This window comes from Neofelis nebulosa, chromosome 3 (genome assembly GCF_028018385.1).
Source record: "Neofelis nebulosa isolate mNeoNeb1 chromosome 3, mNeoNeb1.pri, whole genome shotgun sequence".
NCBI lineage: Eukaryota > Metazoa > Chordata > Mammalia > Carnivora > Felidae > Neofelis > Neofelis nebulosa.
Window position 1 is genome coordinate 33,211,527 of NC_080784.1, and position 22,057 is coordinate 33,233,583.

Sequence of the window (22,057 nt, forward strand, 5' to 3'; positions counted from 1 at the left end):
ACTTGCATCATTTTATTTTAGTCTACTTCAGTGTATTCAGCTTTTCAAATTTTCAAACGATCTCCTTTTTTATCTTTTTCTTTTTTTCTTTTTCGTTTCTTTTCTTTTTCTTGAATGCAGAAAAACTTCATTTTTACCTTCAATTTCTATTAAAAATATTTTTCTTTAATGTTTTTACTATATTTTTTTTGCTTTTATGTACATTTTTTCAAATCTCCTTTTACTTCCATCATTTTATTTTAGTCTACTACAGTGTATTCACTTTTTCAAACTTTCGAACGATTTCCTTTTTTCCTTTTTCTTTTTTTCTTTTTTCTCTTTTTCGTTTCTTTCTTTTTCTTGAATATAGAAAAAGAAAAAACTCATTTTTATTTTTAATTTTTAATAAAACTGTTTCTCTTTATTTTTTTCTACTATATTCTTTACTTCTGTGTATATTTTTTCAAATTCTATTTTACCTCCATTATCTAATTTTAGTCTACTTCAGTGTATTCATTTTTTCAAATTCTCAAGCGATTTTATTTGTTTTCCTTTCCTCCCCCCCCCCCTTTTTTTCTCTAATCTGTCAAACCACTTTCAACACCCAGACCAAAACACACCTAGGACCTAGCATCATTTATGATTTGTGGGTGTGTGTGAGTGTGTTTAATTTTTTAATTTTAATATATTTCTAATTTTAATTTTTTAATTTTAATTTTTCTACCTCATTAATTCCTTTTCTCCCTTCAAAATGACAAAATGAAGGAATTCACCCCAAAAGAAAGAGCACGAAGAAACGACAGCCAGGGATTTAACCAACACAGATACAAGCAAGATGTCTGAACCAGAATTTAGAATCACAATAATAAGAATACTAGCTGGAGTTGAAAATAGATTAGAATCCCTTTCTACAGAGATAAAAGAAGTAAAAAAATAGCCAGAATGAAATGAAAAATGCTATAACTGAGCTGCAATCACGGATGGATGCAGCGGTGGCAAGGATGGATGAGGCAGAACAGAGAATCAGTGAAATAGACAACAAACTTATAGAGAATAATGAAGCAGAAAAAAAGGGGGAGATTAAGGCAAAAGAACACGATTTAAGAATTAGAGAAATCAATGACTCATTAAAAAGGAACAACATCATAGGGGTCCCAGAAGAGGAAGAGAGAGAAATAAGGGTAGAAGGGTTATGTGAGCAAATCATAGCAGAAAACTTTCCTAACTTGGGGAAAGACACAGACATCAAAATCCAGGAAGCACAGAGAACCCCCATCAGATTCAACAAAAACCGACCATCAACAAGGCATATCATAGTCAAATTCACAAAATACTCAGGCAAGGAGAGAATCATGAAAGCAGCAAGGGAAAAAAAGTCCCTCACCTACAAGGGAAGACAGATCAGGTTTGCAGCAGACCTATCCACAGAACTTTGGCAGGCCAGAAAGGAGTGGCAGGATATATTCAATGTGCTGAATCAGAAAAATACGCAACCAAGAATTCTTTATCCAGCAAGGCTGTGATTAAAAATAGAAGGAGAGATAAAAAGTTTCCCAGACAAACAAAAATTGAAGGAGTTTGTGGCCACTAAACCAGCCCTGCAAGAAATTTTAAGGGGACTCTCTGTGGGGAGAAAAGATGAAAAAAAAAAAAATATATATATATATAAATATATATTTATATATATTAAAATATAATAATAATAATAATTAATAAAATATATATTATTTTAAATAAAAAATAAATATATATTAATATATATATATATATATATATACACACTCTACAAGCATCACAATGGCAATAAATTCATTCCTTTCAGTACTCACTCTAAACATCAATGGACTCAATGCTCCAATCAAAAGACAGGGTAACAGAATGGATAAGAAAACAAGATCCATCTATATGCTGTTTACAAGAGACCCACTTTGGACCTGAAGACACCTTCAGAATGAAAATAAGGGGATGGAGAACCATCTATCATGCTAATGGTCAACAAAAGAAAGCTGGAGTAGCCATACTTATATCAGACAATCTAGACTTTAAAATAAAGACTGTTTCAAGAGATTCAGAAGGGCATTATATCATAGTTAAGGGGTCTATCCATCAAGAAGACCTAATAATCGTAAACATTTATGTGCCAAATGTGGAGCACCCAAATGTATAAATCAATTAATCACAAACATAAAGAAACTCATTGGTAGTAATACCATAATAGTGGGAGACTTCAACACCCCACTCACAGCATTGGGAAGATCATCTCATCAAAAAATCAACAAGGAAACAATGGCTTTGAATGACACACTGGACCAGATGGACTTCACAGATATATTCAGAACATTTCATCCTAAAGCAGCAGAATATACATTCTTCTCCAGTGCACATGGAATGTTCTCCAGAATAGACCATATACTGGGACACAAATCAACCCCAAGTAAGTACAAAAAGATCGAGATCATACCGTGCATATTTTCAGACCACAATGCTATGATACTCAAAGTCAACCACAAGAAAAAATTTGGAAAGGTAACAAATACTTGGAGACTGAAGAACATCCTACTAAAGAATGAATGGGCTAACCAAACAGTTAAAGGGGAAATTCAAAAGTATATGGAAGTCAATGAAAATGATAACACCCCAATCCAAAACCTCTGGGACACAGCAAAGGTGGTCATAAAAGGAAAGTATGTAGCAATCCAGGCCTTCCTAAAGAAGGAAGAAAGATCTCAGATATACAACCCATCCTTTCACCTTAAGGAGCTGGAAAAAGAACAGCAAATAAAACGCCAAAACAGCAGAAGACAGGAAATAACAAAGATTACAGCAGAAATTAATGCTATTGAAACCAAAAAAACAGTAGAACAGATCAATGAAACCAGAAGCTGGTTCTTCAAAAGAATTAACAAAATTGATAAACCACTAGCCAGTTTGTTCAAAAAGAAAAAGGAAAGGACCCAAATAAATCAAGAATGAAAGAGGAGAGATAAAAGAACCAACCAAGACAGCAGAAATAAAACACAGCAGAAATCACTACCAACACAGCAGAAATAAAAACAATAATAAGAGAATATTATGAGCAATTATGTGCCAATAAAATGGGCAATCTGGAAGAAATGGACAAATTCCTAGAAACATATACACTACCAAAACTGAAACAGGAAGAAATAGAAAATTTGAACAGACCCATAACCAGTAAGGAAATCAAATTAGTAATAAAAAATCTTCCAAAAAACAAGAGTCCAGGGCCAGATGGCTTTCCAGGGGAATTCTACCAAACATTTAAGGAAGAGTTAGCACCTATTCTCTTGAAGGTGTTCCAAAAAATAGAAATGAAAGGAAAGCTTCCAAACTCTTTCTATGAAGCCAGCATTACCTTGATTCCAAAGCCAGACAGAGACCCCACTAAAAAGGAGAATTTTAAGACCTTAAGAATTTAAAAACTTTAAGAATTTAAAATGACCAGTTTCCCTGATGAACATGTATGCAAAAATCCTCAATAATATATTAGCCAACCGGCTCCAACAATACATTATAACAATTATGCACCACGACCAAGTGGGATTTATACCTGGGATGCAGGGCTGGTTCAATATCCACAAAACAATTAACATGATTCATCACATCAATAAAAGAAAGGACAAGAACCACATGATCCTCTCAATAGATGCAGAGAAAGCATTTGACAAAATACAGCATCCTTTCTTGATAAAAACCCTCAAGAAAGTAGAGATAGAATGAACATACCTCCAGATCATAAAAGCCATATATGAAAGACCCAATGCTAATATCATCCTCAATGGGGAAAAACTGACAGCTTTCCCCCTAAGGTCAGGAACAAGACAGGGAAGTCCACGCTCACCACTGTTATTCAACATAGTATTGGAAATCTTAGCCTCTGTAATCAGACAACACAAAGAAATAAAAGGCATCCAAATCGGCCAGGAGGAGGTCAAACTTTCACTCTTCGCAGATGACATGATACTCTATATGGAAAACCCAAAAGATTCCACCAAAAAACTGCTAGAATTGATTCATGAATTCAGCAAAGTTGCAGGATATAAAATCAATGCACAGAAATCGGTTGCATTCCTATACACCAACAATGAAGCGACAGAGAAATCAAGGAATTGATCCCATTTACAGTTGCATAAAAAACCATAAAATATCTAGGAATAATCTAACCAAAGAGGTGAAAAATCTATACACTGAAAACTATAGAAAGCTTATGAAAGAAATTGAAGAAGACACAAAAATTGGAAAAAGATTCCATGCTCCTGGATAGGAAGAACAAGTATTGTTAAAATGTAGATACTACCCAATCTATATATTCAATGCAATCATCCCTATCAAAATAACACTAGCATTTTTCACAGAACTAAAACAAATAATCCCAAAATTTGCATGGAACCAGAAAAGACCCCGAATAGCCAAAGCAATCTTGAAAAAGAAAACCAGGGGTGCCTGGGTGGCTCAGTCGGTTAAGCGGCTGACTTCGGCTCAGGTCATGATCTCGCGGTCCGTGAGTTTGCGCCCCGCGTCAGGCTCTGTGCTGACAGCTCAGAGCCTGGAGCCTATTTCAGATTCTGTGTGTCCCTCTCTCTGACCCTCCCCCACTCATACTCTCTCTCTGTCTCAAAAATAAATAAATGTTAAAAAAAAATTTTTTTTTAAAAAGAAAAGAAAACCAAAGCAGGAGGCATCACAATCCCAGACTTCCAAGCTATGCTACAAATCTGTAACCATCAAGACAGTATGGTACTGACACAAGAACAGACACTCAGATCACTGGAACAGAATAGAGAACCCACAAATGGACCCACAAATGTATGGCCAACTAATCTTTGACAAAGCAGGAAAGAATATCCAATGGAATAAAGACTGTCTCTTCAGCAAGTGGTGCTGAGAAAACTGGACAGCAACATGCAGAAGAATGAACCTGGACCACTTTCTTACACCATACACAAAAAGAAACTCAAAATGGATGAAAGACCTCAATGTAAGACAGGAAGCCATCAAAATCCTCGAGGAGAAAGAGGCAGATGCTCTTTGATCTTGGCCGCAGCAACTTCTTACTCAACACGTCTCTGGAGGCAAGGGAAACAAAAACAAAAATGAACTACTGGGACCTCATCAAAATGAAAAGCTTCTGCACAGCGAAGGAAACAATCAGCAAAACTAAAGGGCAACCGACAGAATGGGAGAAGATATTTGCAAATGACATATCACATAAAGGGTTAGTATCCAAAATCTATAAAGAACTTACCAAACTCAACACCCAAAAAACAAAGAATCCAGTGAAGAAATGGGCAAAAGACATGAATAGACACTTCTCCAAGGAAGACATCCAGATGGCCAACCGACGCATGAAAAAATGCTCAACATCACTCATCATCAAGGAAACACAAATCAAAACCACAATGAGATACCACCTCACACCTGTCAGAATGGCTAACATTAACAACTCAGGCAACAACAGATGTTGGTGAGGATGCAGAGAAAGAGGATCTCTGTTGCATTGTTGGTGGCAATGCAAGCTGGTGCAGCCGCTCTGGAAAACAGTATGGAAGTTCCTCAAAAAACTAAACAGAGAACTGCCCTATGACCCAGCAATTGCACTACTAGGCATTTACCCAAGGGATACAGGTGTGTTGTTTTGAAGGGACACCTGCACCCCCATGTTTATAGCAGCATTATCGACAATAGCCAAAATATGGAAAGAGCCCAAATGTCCATCTGTGGATGAATGGATAAAGAAGTGGTATATATATACAATGGAGTATGACCTGGCAATCAAAAAGAATGAAATCTTGCCATTTGCAACTACGTGGATGGAACTGGAGGGTATTATGCTAAGTAACATTAGTCAGTCAGAGAAAGACAAAAATCATACAACTTCACTCATATGAGGACTTTAAGAGACAAAACAAATGAACAGAAGGGAAGGGAAACAAAAAGAATATAAAAACAGGGAGGGGGACAAAACAGAAGAGACTCATAAATATGGAGAACAAACTGAGGGTTATTGGAGGGGTTATGGGAGGGGGGATGGGCTAAATGGGTAAGGGGCACTAAGGAATCTACTCCTGAAATCATTGTGGCACTATATACTAACTAATTTGGATGTAAATTTTAAAAACTAAAAAATAAAGTTATAAAAAAATAAAAATAAGTGGGCAAAAGACAAGAACAGGCGTTTGAGAATAGGAAGCCCATATGACCATTAAACGCTTGAAGATATGTCCAAGACCATTGACAATCTAGGAAATGTGAATCTAGGCCATGATAATATACCATTTTATACCCATTTAATTGGTTATAAATGACAATACCAAGTGCTATAAAGGATGTGAATCCAAAGGGTCTTTTACATCCCTGTGACAATAAAATGTTAAAAACAGTTTGTCATTGTCTCCTGAAGTCAAACATTCATATATCTTATGACTCATGATTCTACGCTTTGCTATATACCAAAGAGAAATTCCTGCACATTTACAACAGGAAATATGTGTAAGAATGTTCACTGGGGTGCCTGGGTGGCTCAGCTGGTTAAGCATCCGACTTTGGCTCAGGTCATGATCTCACGGCTTGTGAGTTCGAACCCTGCGTCGGGCTCTGTGCTGACAGCTCAGAGCCTGGAGCCTGCTTCGGATTCTGTGTCTCCCTCTCTCTCTGCCCCTTCCCTGCTCACGCTCTGTCTCTCTCTGTCTCTCAAAAATAAATAAACATAAAAAAAATTTTAAGAAAGAATGTTCACAGGAGCACTGTTCACAATAGCAAAAGCCTGAAGTAATCCAAAAACCCATCAACAACTAAGTAAATGAAAAAGCTGTGATATATTCACCCAATGAATAACATATCACATGTCAGAAAAAACGAACGACTGCAACATGCAACAATATCATGATAAATTTTGAAAGTCCTCCAAGATTAGAGTCGACATATTCTATAGTTAAAAATCAACAAAAAATAGGGGTACCTGGGTGGCTCAGTCGGTTCTGCGACCGACTTCGGCTCAGGTCATGGTCTCACAGCTTCTGAGTTCGAGACCCGTATCGCATTGGGTTCTGTGCTGAGAGCTCGGATCCTGGAGCCTGCTTCGGATTCTGTGTCTCCTTCTTTCTCTGCCCCTCCCCAACTTGTGCTCTGTCTCTCCATGTCTCTCAAAAAATAAATAAATGGAATAAAAAAAATTGTTTTTCAATCAACAAAATACACACACACACACAAATTCACACACACACACACAAAATGTTATCAATATGTGAAAAGGAAGTCCATAAAATACATGAAAAGAAAAGCAAGGGCATGAATCAACATAAGAACATAGTGATGGCTATATCTGGTGGGAGGAGACAGCAGAGCAGTGTGTGGGGGGGAGAGACACCTGATTCTCTATTTTTAAGGCCATGGCTTGAATTTTGAGTTATGGCTTATGGATATTTATCACAGAACTGAAACAAACAGAACATAAATAAATAAATAAATAAATATTGGGCCATGCACACATCGATGATGAGAATGTGTGTGAACTAAACATGATGGTTAATCCATCTAACCATAATTAGGAAAGAAGAGGGAGCCCTTGCGAGGTCTCTGGAGCAGCCCTATCCATAGAGATCTGTGAGATGGAAAGCTCCATGTCTGCATCATCCAATGCAGTAGCCACTGGCCTACACTAAGTACTAAGGACACAACGGAGGAACTAAATTTTAGGTTGTATTCCTTTGAATTAATTTATAGTTAAATGCAAATAGCCAAAAACAGTGATGGGAGAAAATCAGTATTGCTCAGGGATCCCTGAGCAAATTGGCCTGGCTTAAGTAAATGGTTCTTATTGGAAAGCAACCCAAAATAAGGTTGACCAGAGACATGTTACTTCCCTTGTGAAAAATCCAGTTTGCCGTCTCCAAAGGGTGGAATCGGTCCTTTTCTTTCTTCTTCTTGTCTTTCCACTTAGAGTAGTGGGAGAAGTCTATTTCCCACTACCACTTACCACATGCATTCATTCATTCATGCCTCATTTAATTTTTTTCTTTCTCCCTTCTCAAGCTCCCCATTTCAGTAAATGAGCAAGACTTGCTGTAAACAAAGAAGACACAAGCCGGTTATTATTTGAGCGAAGTCTAAGTCTGCATGTTTCCATGTATCTCCCTCCTTCTTGTTAATGGCATCATTCAATCACAGTTTAGTAGCTTCCAAGTGAGAGGATTAGAAGTGTCAGGGGAATTGCTCACTCAAACCAGGAAACGTGGGGTTTGTAGTTCAAACAGTATCTAAAGAAGCTGGTAAGCAGCAGCGGAGAAGATGGAAGAGGAGACCAACGCCTCCCTTTGAAGTAAAGACTACTCAGACTGTGAGCATAACAACGTTCATTACTGCCAGGACTCCAAGTGGCTGTTTGACGCATGCTTTAGAATGTATCGCAAAATCTATAAAAATATCAACAAGATGCTTTCAAGTGACACGAAGCAGCTAGAGTGCCCTATTTGCAGGGACACTGCTGTTTAAAGGCAATTTGCTGGATTGCCTTCCATCTGGGACCAACGCAAGTGCCTTCCAATCCCTCTCCCTCCCACCGCCACCCCAGCCCCCAACCCCTTCCCTCCTCGCTCCCTCCTCCCACCCCCGGCTAGAAACTAAGATTTTAAATGTTTCATTTCTGCTTCCTTTGAGGGCCAGGAGGAGAAAATGAAGCTTTTCTTGGCTTGCTTCTCAACTCTCCTAAGAGATTCAGAGACAAAAAGATTGCTTTGGGAAAATAATAATGCCAAATGAGCATTAAAATAATAAATGGGTTTTCTGGAAATTAGGTTCTCAGAGGTCATGCAATTAAAAGTTAGGAGGAAAACACACCTCAGGCTTGATTGGAGGAGACAAGCAAGAGCCGGGGCAAAGACTTCCACCATACTTCAAGATCCATTCAAGGTTCGAGGCAAGGGAGCGTGTTGATTAATCTATTTGCATACTTCCAGGACTTGATAACAAGCCAGAGTGTAGTATAATTTCATAGGCACTGATTAGTAATAATAATGAGGACCGTGATTAGGGCCCTGAATACGGAGGGGTCAGAGCAGAACACAAGGCAAAAGTGAGTCAGCAGCACAACATTATTTGAAAAATAACAAAGACCCTGAATGGCCTGAGGAGCCATGTGGATGCCTTTCATTACATGAACGTCGGTACATGAGACTTTGTCGCGGCACCGTTTGCAATCAGGGAACGTATCTCTCAAATACTGTCCTCGGAAAAGCTTTATGGAGATTCAAGAACCCACGGGCAGCTTGTGTTTCAATAAACGTGCCTCCCTCGTGACTCACGGGTCAGCAAGGATCCGCTGTGATTTTTCCCTTCGCCCAGCAAACTCCATCGCACGATCCTTGACGGAAGAAGTGAGAAGGACCTTTTCTAGAAGACCGTTTGCCTTGCTGAAGAGGGCACAGGGGTTCGGAGGTAAAGCAACTGTGCCAGAGACCCAGAGCTAGTAAGGAGCTAAGCTCTATAGGGGACCCCTGCCCCTCCCCAGCCCCCCTAGTGCTCTCTAGGTAGGCCACCAAAACTCCAACTTCATTCCGCTAGGCTGGAAAGCCAGATCTGAGCCAGAGGACAGAAATACAGATCATTTGGCTGCAAAATCCTGGGGATTTGACACACCGGCTTTAAAAGTGCTGCTCTCCATCAGACCAATAAGCCGTTTTTTGAAATACAGTGTGTCACATTAAGGAGTGTTTGGCGAGGAATAGAAGCAGAGTGGCATTTCCAGCTAATATGTTTGGATGAATTCAACTGTGGTTGATGTCTTCATCTGAGGAAACGCTCCTCACTTATTCCCTGTCGCTCCAAAACAAGCGTGAGATGATAATCCGAGAAGCCCAGCTATGCTAACGCACGTGAATATACGTCTGAGTCTACACAAACGCGCAGCAGAAAATATCACCCGTGCTCCAGTGGCGGGGTCCGTAATACGTGTTTCTCCCGAGAGCGTGTTCTGCAACCCACTCATAACAAAGGCCTGCTTAGAGGGTCTCTACGGTCCTTTCAGATCTAACATTCCCTGTAATTTGAAGTTTTCCTTCAGACCTCTTAGCTCTTTTGTTAAGCCTCAAAGATAGGCGTCATCTGTTCTAACTTTAGATTAAGTCTGGGCTTTATTCATATAACGTTCTAGCACGATTCCTTTTAAATGTGTTATTAAAGCTTTGCTTTCTAACGCCTCATTCGAACGCTTTTATCGAAGCAATAGAACTTCAACTCTGCTTCCTGATAGCAGGCTTCCCTAAGTTGTCCTTTTGATTCTATCACATGGTGGATGAAAGACAGCCACAAATCCTCCTTACTGAGAGATGGGGTCTCTGTCCTCTCCCTTTGGATCCGGGGCCATTCCTGCTGAACCAAAGAATACAGCAGAAGCAATGCTGGGCTGGTTTCTGGGTCCTGGCCTTAAGAATTTGGCAGCTTCCACTTCCTGTCTCCGGAGCATTCAGCCATCATGCTGTGGCAGAGACAAAACAGCCTCCTGGAGGCACCCACATAAAGAGGAACTGAGGCCCCCGGCGGAGCACCCATCCAAATCCAGCACCAACCTGCCATCTTGGATGTAGGTCCTCTGGCCCCATTTTAGCCATTCCAGCTGACAATGAATGGAACGGAGAAGAGTCAACAGGCCCCTGACCAAATTGCAGACTCGGGAGGCAGTCTGTCATGCAGCAATAAATACCACTCATAGTAATGATGATAATGAAGATAATAAAGGAACCTTTCACGAGCATTTATCAGGTTCTAGACACAGTGCAAAGCACTCCCCATGAGTAATATCATTTAATTTGCACAACAAAGCAAGGAGGAAGCCACTCTTACTCCCCTTTAGAGAGAGGAAAACCCAAGCTTCAGGTGACCAAATACCTAGTCCAAGTTCATTGAGCCAGTAAGGGCAGACACAGGTCACCGACCCAAATCTGCCTTCCCTTTTGTTCTGTGCCGCTCCCTCTGTGTCTTGGTGTGCTTGATGACTCACCCTCTGTGCGGTCACGTCCATTGCCTCTCTGCAAATGATACCTATATCTGTTCTGACAGTTCTGACTTCTCACCAGCTCCCACCTATCTCCGTAAGAGCATAGATGGGTAAACGTCTCCTCGGATCTCCCACCTCTGTGCTGCCTCTAAACCTCGCAGCTCTCTTCTGCAATTCCTCTGTTCGCCACTGCGTCCCTTCCGGGCAGCGGGGAATCCCCCAGGAGATGGGCAAGGTCTTATTCTTCTCAATAACCTTTAGCGTCTGGCACATGGTTGACTCCGTGCGAGTGTCAAGTTAATTACATCAACTGCATTACATTCATTACATTATTTTCCGGCTTCCACCCCGAAGTCGTTATTTCCTGAAGCAAACCATCATCACCTCCATAGTTTCCTCTGGTGTATTCCATCAAAGACTCCACCATTCTTGCAGTCCCACAAGCTTGGTGGTATCCAATACCTGCTTCTCTTTCAGGCACTAAGTCCACTCAGTTCTTCGGAATGGCCCTCACTTCTCACGGGCCCATTATATTCCCTCAGCCCAGCTCCCATTGTAGTATCTGTGGATTATTGTAATTTTCCTAAAACTAGTATTCTCGCCTCATCGTCTCTCTTCCAATCCCTCTCGAACATTTTTTCACAAATGCCAAATGAGTCTTCTTAATGCGTTGCCCTTATCTCATCACTGCCCTCTCAACTCCTTCAGCGGCTTGTGACCCCAGGATCACGTGACACTCTTCTGTGACTCAGTCAGGATGCTTTCAACTGCAAGTAAAACCCAGCCTTGCGCTGGTCTAAGCAAGGAAATCTAGAGTTCAGAATCAAGATCTCACAGCTTAGGGGGTTCCTTTGCATCTCTCCAGCCTTGGTTTCATGCCACGCCTGGTCTCTCTCATTTATGTTGCCTCATGGTGACATCAAGGGCTACAGGCACCGTCAGATTTGCTCGTTGTGGGTTTTTTTAAGAGTAGAGAAAAACGTCTCCAAAAGCATCCGGCAGACCTTTCCTTTCATCTCTTTAGCAAGTTAGATTTGCTGGCGCAAATTTACAACGAGTGTTTATTTCTTGCTTGTTAGACATGTGCAATAACGGTTGGCTGCCATTCTGCCTGTCATCTTCATTCCTGTCATGTTCATTCCAGGATCCAGGCTGAAGGAGCAGCCCTTATATGGGATGTTACTAGAACCACACCAGGGCTCACTTTCCTAGATCAAAATGAGCCTCATGACCAAACCTGACATCCCTGAGGCCAGGGAATCAGTGGGAGCCAAAGACAGAGGCAGCAGGATTAGGAATAATAATATTCTCCGGACCAATTGGGTCACATACTGATTCTTGAACCCATCACCGGCAAATGGGTGGAGATTTTCCTTCTGCCAGGGCATACCCCTTGAGCTGAGGTCCAGTTCCCAAGAAGTTTTGCTGTTACCCAATGGGGGAAAGAAAGTCGGGGACTTACAGTAATGTACAACATACTTAGCATTCAAGGTCTCTCATACTCTGTCCCAACCCGGTGGTCCAGTCTCCTATGGTTCTCCTACTCATCAAGAGCACTTTCTTCTGTGGACAGACATCTCCATCATTGGTTATGTTGCTTTCCCCACCTGGAATGCCTTCTTTGGGCCTCCCATCCTGGACACACCTAAACACCTTCTAGAAAGCTCCGTCCATCACTTCCGTCCTCTGACATTAATTATTCCTCTAACATCAAACATCAAACACCACTTCCTAACATGAGCTCTTAAAATTTGAGATATCCAAGTGCCTTAAAAGTAACTTAGCTCAGCATCTCCTAAAGGGAGGACACCCCAATCCTATAAAATGCTTTGTGCCCTCCCACCACAAACGTAAGTGGTAAAAAATGTGGTCAGAAACCCTGTATGTGTGTTATGATCTCTCTGAGTCATTCGTAATGTTCAGTAGCACATTAAAATCTCTGAGAGGTTTATATAAAGTTATTAGAATTAAGAAATCAATATTCTAATAATAAAAATATAACTTATGTAAAAATCTATTTCTGAAACGCATGAATATATATTTGATAAGATAATCATTAATTAAATTTTTTTTAACTAAGACATTGTTAAACTTTGCTTAAATTGGCATTTTCTACACCTGTTTGTCACTGATTACTGTCCCGTACGACTAGTAAGTATTCCCTGTAACCCACGTCGGAAAATACGGATGTAGGCCAACATCCATTGTTTAGTAGACAACATCATTTAGTAGACAACATCACTGAGATCCAGGTAAGCGTAGCGACTCATCTAAGGTCACAGAGCAAGTGTGGTGAAACGGAAAGAGACGCAGACTTGGAGGTAAAAGTCCGAGGAGTATTTCTGTTTTTCAATTAAACCAGCAGCGTTAGTGTAGATAACCACAAACTGTCCGGAATTCTGCGTCCCCCTCCTTCGTTACCTGAGGATCTTAATAACATTGATGTCTCAGTGCTGTTAAATGAGATAATGTGCAAAAACACTTTCTGAAGGGTACCCTTTCATACCAACGTCTGATCATTTCATATGGAGAATCCGAGCTGCAACTCAAGTCTCCAGACACCCAGCTGGTGCTCCGTTTCTACACCATCCTGCCCTGCCGTTCCTTTAGTCCCTTAATTCTTTTGCTACCTTGTTAGTTATTTGGCTACTTCCTCTCTGTGTGCCTATGTCCTCAGCGAGACTGTGTGTTTTTCCAAGGGAGTGAATGCATCTTCCATTTCCATCAGTTGTTCACGGCACCAAACACAATATGATATATATAGTAAGTATTGGAAAAACAATAAATTGGGTTTACTCCCGATGACAGCTGGAAATGATATTCAGTGTAGAGAAAATAAAATTTTCAGGTATGCACTAATTTCTTTTATCTCGTTGAATGTGAAGAAAGAATTGAAGGTAATTCCGTGCCCTAAAAGAAGTGCAAAGGGAGTTTCAAAGAAAATGAGTTCGATAATTTAAAAGTTTGACCTGAGAAAGGAAGGCTCAGGAATTGGAAGATTTTTTTAGTACTCATTATGAAAAATTCTAATTGTGCTTCATAATGATAAGTCCTTGCAATGATAAAGTTCTATATACAGTTTCAAAACACTTTAAATAAATATACATGAGTTCATATATGTTCCATAAAAGACTTGCACCGACAAACACAAATTCTGGGGAAATCGGCGAAAACTGGGCTGGCTTTGTTATTCCCATTTATCTAAGAATGGAAGGATTATTCAGATCATCCAGGATTCTAAAACTTCTTCTGTTTAAAGCATCAGTTTCTAGGGGTGGCTGGGTGGCTCAATCATTTCAACTCAGGCCCCTCAGTTCTAGGGGCGTCTGGGTGCTTCTCGTGATTGTGGTTCAGGTTATGATCCCAGGGTTGTGGAATCCAGCCCACATCAGGCTCTGTGCTGGGCATTGAGCCTGCTTAAGATTCTCTCTCTCTCTCTCTCTCTCTCTCTCTCTCTCTCTCTCTCTCCCTCTTTCTCTCTCTCTCTCTTTTCTTCTTCTTCTTCTGACCCTCTGTCCCACGCATGTGCTCTCTCTCTCAGAAAATATATAAATAATAGTAAAGCATCAGTTTCCAAATAAGTGGAAAATGCTTCAAATTCTGTACAGAGAAGGTCTCACCAATGCCAGGATTATATTTCTCTCATATGTCATGATTAACACTTGAAGTAGAAATAATTCATTGGTGTTGCTATTGCAAGATTAAAATCCTGTTTTCCTGCCCCTATCTCTCCATAAACACCAATGGGTAAAATTATTTTTTGAGGCTGACTTTAAAAACTACAGTTATTCTGCCTGCGTGTACAACATCTCCCTCCATACAACTCTTCACTAATATTCCCAGGTACATAGGTTCCCAAGACATGATTGAGGGCCATATTTCCCATCTCTAACCAGAAATCCTGCAAATACGTAAAAGAGAAGGCACGCACTTTTACTACACACATATTTAGAAGTTTAATTAGCCAAAATAGTATATAATCACACGTAGCAGTCAGGACAAGCTACCTTTCGCTACAATAATAAATACCTCCTAAATCTCAGACAGTTTATTTCTTGCTCGTGTTACCTATCCAGTACGGGGAGTCAGGTGGCTGTGCTCATCCTAATCGTTCAGGGACTCCATCTGATGGAGGCGTGTGCTTTCTCACACTCACCTTGTGGGTGACCAGAAGAGCTACAGCATATCACACAGGCAATTAAATGCTTCCACTCTTAGCAAAAATACACATCATATCACTTCCACTTTTTCCATTTAATGGAATAAAAACATGGCCTAATCGTGTCCAAGTAAATCTGGTCATATTTGCCATCCCTTTGGGGGGTTGGCTATTCAGGCTTAAACTTCACTCTGCCTTGTCTGATACATCAGTCCCTAGCCACATGCAGCTGGTGAGCTCTTGAAATGTGCCAGAGCAAGGTGAGATGTGCCGGAAGTAAAAAAATACTGGGTTTCCCTAAGACTTCGCACCAAAAAGACTGTAAAACATTCCCTTCACCACTTTTCAATATTGATTCCAGGTTGAAATGAGAATGTTTTAGATGTATTGGGATAAATACATTATTGAAATTAATTTCGCCTGTTTCTTTTTAGTTCGTTTAATGGGTCTACCAGAAAATGTGCCTTACATTGTATTTCTATCAGATAGCATTTCTCTGGTCAATTCAAGGTTTTGTCAACCAGCTCAAGTCTGCTCTCCCCCTTCTCTCAAGGTCCACCTCCAGGGGGGCGGAGTGTGCATGGAAGACATTCAGAGTGGGGGGCTTATCGGTACAGGCTGCCCTCGGCTCCCCTCTAGCTTTTACGGAGATAGACTTCATCCTGCCCGGTCTTTCTGGGACAGTCTCTGTACCCGCTCCACCCAGCTGAGGTCAGTACTCCCAGCAAGACGTTTGACTGATACAGCCCATGTCTGGACACAGGTGAGAGCTTCGCGATGAGACAGAGGTCTCTATTCGTCCTCTGTCCATCTCAGGTCCATTGTTTTCTTACTGGAGCAGATTCAGGACTTCTTTAATAAGGTTGACAGTCTCCTGAAGCCACACTCCCAAACTTATGCACATTTTTTATTGTGCTCAAATACACATCACATGGAATTTACCATTTCAGCCATTTGAAGGGTACAGTTCAGTGGCATTAAGTATGTTTACACTGTTGTGCAACCACCACCCCTGTGCGTCTCCAGAACTTGATCTCCCCCAAATGAAACTCTCCCACTCATTAAACAAGGTGCATTCTTCATCATCTCTCTTACACCTCCATGGAGCTCAACCCAGAGTTTGGCCACTGGCTTTCTCTCCCTGGAAGACACATCAGGGACTCCGTCTGGATTCAGGTCTTCTCTAGAAAATTCTCAACATCTCTAAAGGAAAATTTCATACACAAATACTGTTGCTTCTAGATGCTGTCCACATAGTATTTTATTTAAACATTTTTCAGAACTTACTTTCTTTTAGAGAAAGTGAGAAAACAAGTGAGGCAGAAGGACAGAGAGAGAGAGAGAGAGAGAGAGAGAGAGATTGAGAAAATCCCAAGCAGGCTCCACACTCAACACGAAGCCTGACGCGGGGCTCAATCCTATAACCCTGGGATCATGACCTAAGCCAAAATCAAGAGTCGGATGCCCAACCGACTGAGCCATCCAGGCTCCCCTTATTTAAACTTTTAAGAGTTAGAGGTGTTTGTAAGATCCTTAATAACTGGGGCAACAAGCATAAGGTGAGACTATCCTACACTAATCAGGACATATGTTCATCCTACGTATTAATTAGCAGTTCTCAAAGTGCAGTCTGAGGACCTCTGGGGTTCCTGAGACTCACTCAGGAGGTGGGCAAAGTCAAAACTATTTTTATAATAATACAAAGATAATATTTGCCTTTTTCAAACTCATTATTATGAGTGTACAATAGATTCTTCCAGAGACCACATGACATATGATGTCATTGCTCTGATAGCTGAAGAAATGTATGCTTTTGTATGCTTGAGTTTTCCAGAATTTTCCCAGGTTTTTGGTTGAGGGTATGAACATACGTGTTTTCAGAGATTAACTCTCTTTTTTCTCAGGGATTCTACTGAGCTTCTATAAGCTATCTTCTTATATCTGCTATAACATCTGCCTCTGCAATTTCATTATTGTCCAATAAATCATTATTTTGAAAATCCTAATTTGCCGTTATGCTTATGTATAAATTCAAGAAAAAGAAAGTATAATTTGTTGTCTTATTTTGCAATTTTTTAAAAAATATCAGTTTTAATTTCTAATAAAGCAAATATCAGTATATATAACCTATCCACCACTCCCTCCCCCCAAAAACCTGTGGGGTCCTCAATGATTTTTAAGAGCATAAAAGAGTCTTAAAACCAGAAAATTTGAAAAAATTCTGTTATAGATAAATTTTATGCTAAGTCTTGGGATTTTAGCCTGTTTGGACACAAAAATCTTCATTTCTCTAAAAAAAAAACCACAACGCTTACAATGAAAAGTTCTATTTTGCATGACAAAGGCTAGGAATTTGAGTCTGTTTTCTGTAGTCCACTTTCCCCAGCGAGGTCTTTTTCATGATACAGGGGCTGAGGGAACAGAACCAGAGAGGATTAAAAATCATATTTAATAGTTCAAAATGTTATGTTTCCATGTGCATAAGTCATGTCGTGATGGGAAGAGGCTATTTGGTTAGGACCCACGGTTGTGAACACCTAAAGCCTATCCGGATGTGACTCTCAGCATTTTGACGTGATCAAAAGATATCTGAGTAGAGAATACAGCCGGACAAAGAAACACTTTTGACTGCGGACTTGACTTTTTTTTTTTAAGTTTATTTATTTATTTTGAGAGAGAGAGCACAAGCAGGGAAGAGGCAGAGAGAGAGGGGGAGTAGCAGCTAAACATTTTCTGAAACGGTCACATTTCTGTATACGTCTCATGACTTTTAGAGCAAAGATGATTCCAAGACAAAGATGACCAAAGACAGAAAGTAGAGAGTGGGGGGGGGGGCACCCCTTGATCTAGTAAAGCTAAAATTCTTCCTACTAATGTTCTTTTCCTCAATCATCTTGATAAAATTAATAATAGGCCAACCCAACCTTAGCAGCATTCCAACATTCTACCTTCCTGGGTAGTGGAGGCGGTGGTGGGAGGGTGCCTTACCTCTTTCTTGACCAAGGTAACTTGGTTCACTCCTAGACAGTAATCAGTTCAGACCACTCCCCTAAGACAGGAAATACCAAGCCTGACAGGATCCCAGCATTCCTAATAGCAAATTGAGTGTGGAACCGGATTGCAAACCTATTTGTAATGTCCTCCAGGAGGACAGCCAAAGACCCTGCTGGATCTCGCTTCAACCAAAATGGGCTTCACTGGGCCCAGCCCACTCCCAACCCCCTGGCAGGGAATTAGACCAGTGCCAGTAGAGGGTCTAAAAGATCCCATGGACAACAAAGTGTGACCAGTCAGTACCCAGAATTCCAGTGCCTCTTGACCACTGTCATTTGGGAGACTGGGAGACTTAGAGTCACCCCTAAGTCAGTTCTCATAGTCAAAGCCACATTTCTTCTCTCCCCTATCTGCCCACCATCATGGTCCCAAAATTCCTCACTGCATAAGAGCATAGGACCTAATTTACCACCTGTCCATATTCACATAGCCTCTTCTATCTTCCAGTCCTTGACACCTACCCAATTGAGGGGTTCAGCTTCAGTCACTGCTACCTCTCCACATGGCACCATTGGCTGCCTTGCCCCCCTTCCCACCCACCCCCACCGCCACATGTAGGTGGTGGATTGTAGCATGGTTTTCATCATCCTTGTGTGACAGAAGCCATAGCAGCTCCAGTGCCCAGGTACAACATGTCTAGACCTATGGAGACACTGGCACCTCCCACCATTTGCAGAATCAGGTGCAGTGCTGTGCCACTGGGCATGGGATCCATTTCCCTGGCAGTAACTCAGTGGGGGCAGGTAACAACACCCTTAAATGTGGAGCATGAACTTTCTCCAACAAGAGACAGGATGAGAATACAACCCTCTGACAAAAGATTCTCAGGCACAATATTTGGGATAACCTGTCCAAAGATGGCCCCATGGCCCCATGACTGCATAACTGAGTGGTTTCTCTCCCTCCTTTCCTGACACTTCTCTTTATTTCCTTCACTCTTGAAACCCTGGTGTCACATACCCACTGCTCCTTCCCCAGTAAGGCATTACCACATAAGTTCTGCTTCAAGTCCTGTTATGATGTAACTTAGACACTGAAAGCCTCTGATCAGTTATTCTTCTCAAGGGATGGACAGAAAAAGGTGTTGATGGGAAGGTGTCTGGAGCCACACCTTGGGTGCCCAGAGCAATGAAAAAACAAGTACAAGTTCTGATACAGAACTCACCTGTTCAACAGCGGTTTTGCCTCTTGGAAATGAGGATACTCTTGTGTTCCACTGAATTCTGTTGTTCAGTCTCACCCTCTGCCTCGTCTCCAGCCCCCTGCTCCCCACTCCTTGCCTACGTTGGCCCATGGCAGTTTGTTTCGCCTTCACTGCCTCTTGCTGGTCTCCAGACTTGCCTTCACCTGTGCTCTTTCCAACTCAGATGGACTCACTGAGGCCTCTGGTTTCTCTCCTGTCATGTGGACTCTCGTGCCATGCCCCCACGCCAGGGGCTCAGAGAGCCAGCTCAGTGAGCCTCAGCATGTAGCCTTAGTAGCCTGTGCCCTTGAGTAGAAAAGAAATATCCAGGAGCACTTGCCTGGTAATGTGGGGAAATCTTTAATGAGATAATGTTGTAGGAAATTAAACAATTCCCATTTATGACTTTTGTTTCTTGTTGCAGGCTACAGAAATGGAACCCCTAGAGGAAATCCACCAAATGACCTGTGCTAGAATTCGGTCAATACGCACAAACTATTTTGAGGAGAGGGAGAGACTGAATTTTGTGAACCAATGACTTCTTTTCATCTCTGCCCCTACAAGCCCTTTCGCCAAAAATTTGTCCAGGAGGCACCTTATGAACGAAATGCAGTGAATCCAGCTGGTTTCGGGTTAATCAGTGAAAGTTAATGGTACATTTGGTGAACAAAGTGATAGCTGGAGCTAGACCTGCCTTAGAATAGGAGAGTTGGGGGGAGGAGGGGAATTCAGATGAAGAAACTGAGGCTAAAAAACTGAAGGGTAGTCGACTGCTCAAGATCTTGCTGCCCTTTAGTGGCCAAGCCAGGCCTAAACCCACGTCACCTGCCTCCCAGGATACGGGGTAAGCTTGGTGACTAATTCTTTGGGCAGCCCAAAGCAGGCTCTCCCGTTGGGTCATAGGACATTTGTATTATCCCTCGGCTGTATCAGCCTCTACTGCCCTTCTGTCAGCCTCCAAAAATGGGACATGAAAATGGATTTGTTCAAGTGGTGACCCACAGATTCCAAGCCTTAGCACCTTTTTAAATGAGCAAGTGACACAGGGCCAGGCAAGATGCAACCTCCACCAATGAATTAATTAGACTTTCAAAAAGAGCAAGCAGGCTTGCGGTGGTGTTTTATTACACAGTTTTCTAAGTGGTAATTGAAAAAGAAGCACTTGATTTTAAATTCCCTCCCCGAGGTGTTAATTATGGCAGGGAGGGACTGTGGAGGCAGAATCCTATGTAAAATGAATCGCTCCATCGCTCAGGACTTGCGGGGTCCAGATCCCCACATACTCGCTTTGGGAAATTGAAAGGGAAAGAGCGGGACACAACGTGGAGGTTTGGCTCTGGGATCTTTAGCCACTGCTCTGAGAAATTTAAAATACTCTCTTTTGATGATCTTCCTCCAAAGTACCACAGATCAGAAGGTTAATGTGAATGAAATTAAAGGAAAACACTGAACTTGAATGGCCGCCTGCGTAGCCTGTCATGTCTCTTCCATTTCTCCTCCTCTCCCTTTCCTTCCATCCAGAAAACTGAGTCTTTGGGCTAACTCAATGCCATTCAAGTTCCTTAAGGCTTGCCGAACAGCTATGCTGCATCAGACATTAGAACTCTACACAGGGGCATGTGACATTCTGTGCTTGTAGGGGATGTAACAAGGGGGAAACAGGCATGTGTCACAGATGTGAACAGATCCGTGGCCCCAAGAAACAAGGAAGTACAGTTGACTCTTGACGAACTTGGGTGGGGGGTGAAGAGACACCGACTCCTCCTGTCAGAAATCTGTGTATAACTTTTGACTCCCCAAAACCTTAGCCTCTAATAGCCTGCTCTTGACTTACTGATACCGATAGCACAAACAGTTGATTAACACATATTTTGTATGTTATATACATTACACACTATATTCTTACGATAAAATGAGCTAGAGAAAAGAAAATGTCATTAAGAAAAATGTTAAGGAAGAGAAAACACATTCACAGTCCTGTCCTGTAAAAAATCTGTGTCTAAGTGGACCAGGCAGTTCAAACCTGTGTGGTTCAAGGGTCAACTGTATAGTGTCTGTGACAGACGGTGGAAGATTTACCCACGGTGTTATTGGTCCATACGGTGTTAGGAGACAAAGTCAGAGTTGAGAGGTATTAGGAAATCATCTAATCACATTCCTTCACCAGTGCGGTAGTCTTTCTGGACGTTCAGGATTCAAATTAGTAGCATCAGTAAGAGTGTGGCTTCTAGAGACAAAGTGACACTTCAAATCTTGACTCCATCATGTGACTTTGGGCAAGTTACTTAACCTCTCTATGTCTGAGTGTTCACATCAGTAAAATGGGGGGGGGCAGTGATATACATACCCACCTTTGAGGTTTTTCATGAGAACTAAGTTCACGTATGTAAAGCATTTACGATGGAGCCTGGCCCATGGGATATATACCCTATAAGCCTATTTGCTTTGCAGTGGCAAAGGAGGACTTGTAAAGCCTCACAGATGAGAGAAGGATGATGCAGAGACACTTGCAGGGACACTCGCAGGGTGGGAAGGGAGGGACGGCAGGGGACATAACACAGGACCAAGTCACACACACATACACATATAGGCGTGCACATGCATACACACACCATGCCCAGACAATAAGCCCACCCGCTGCCCAACCCACTTTGTAGACGAAAAGGAGAGAAGG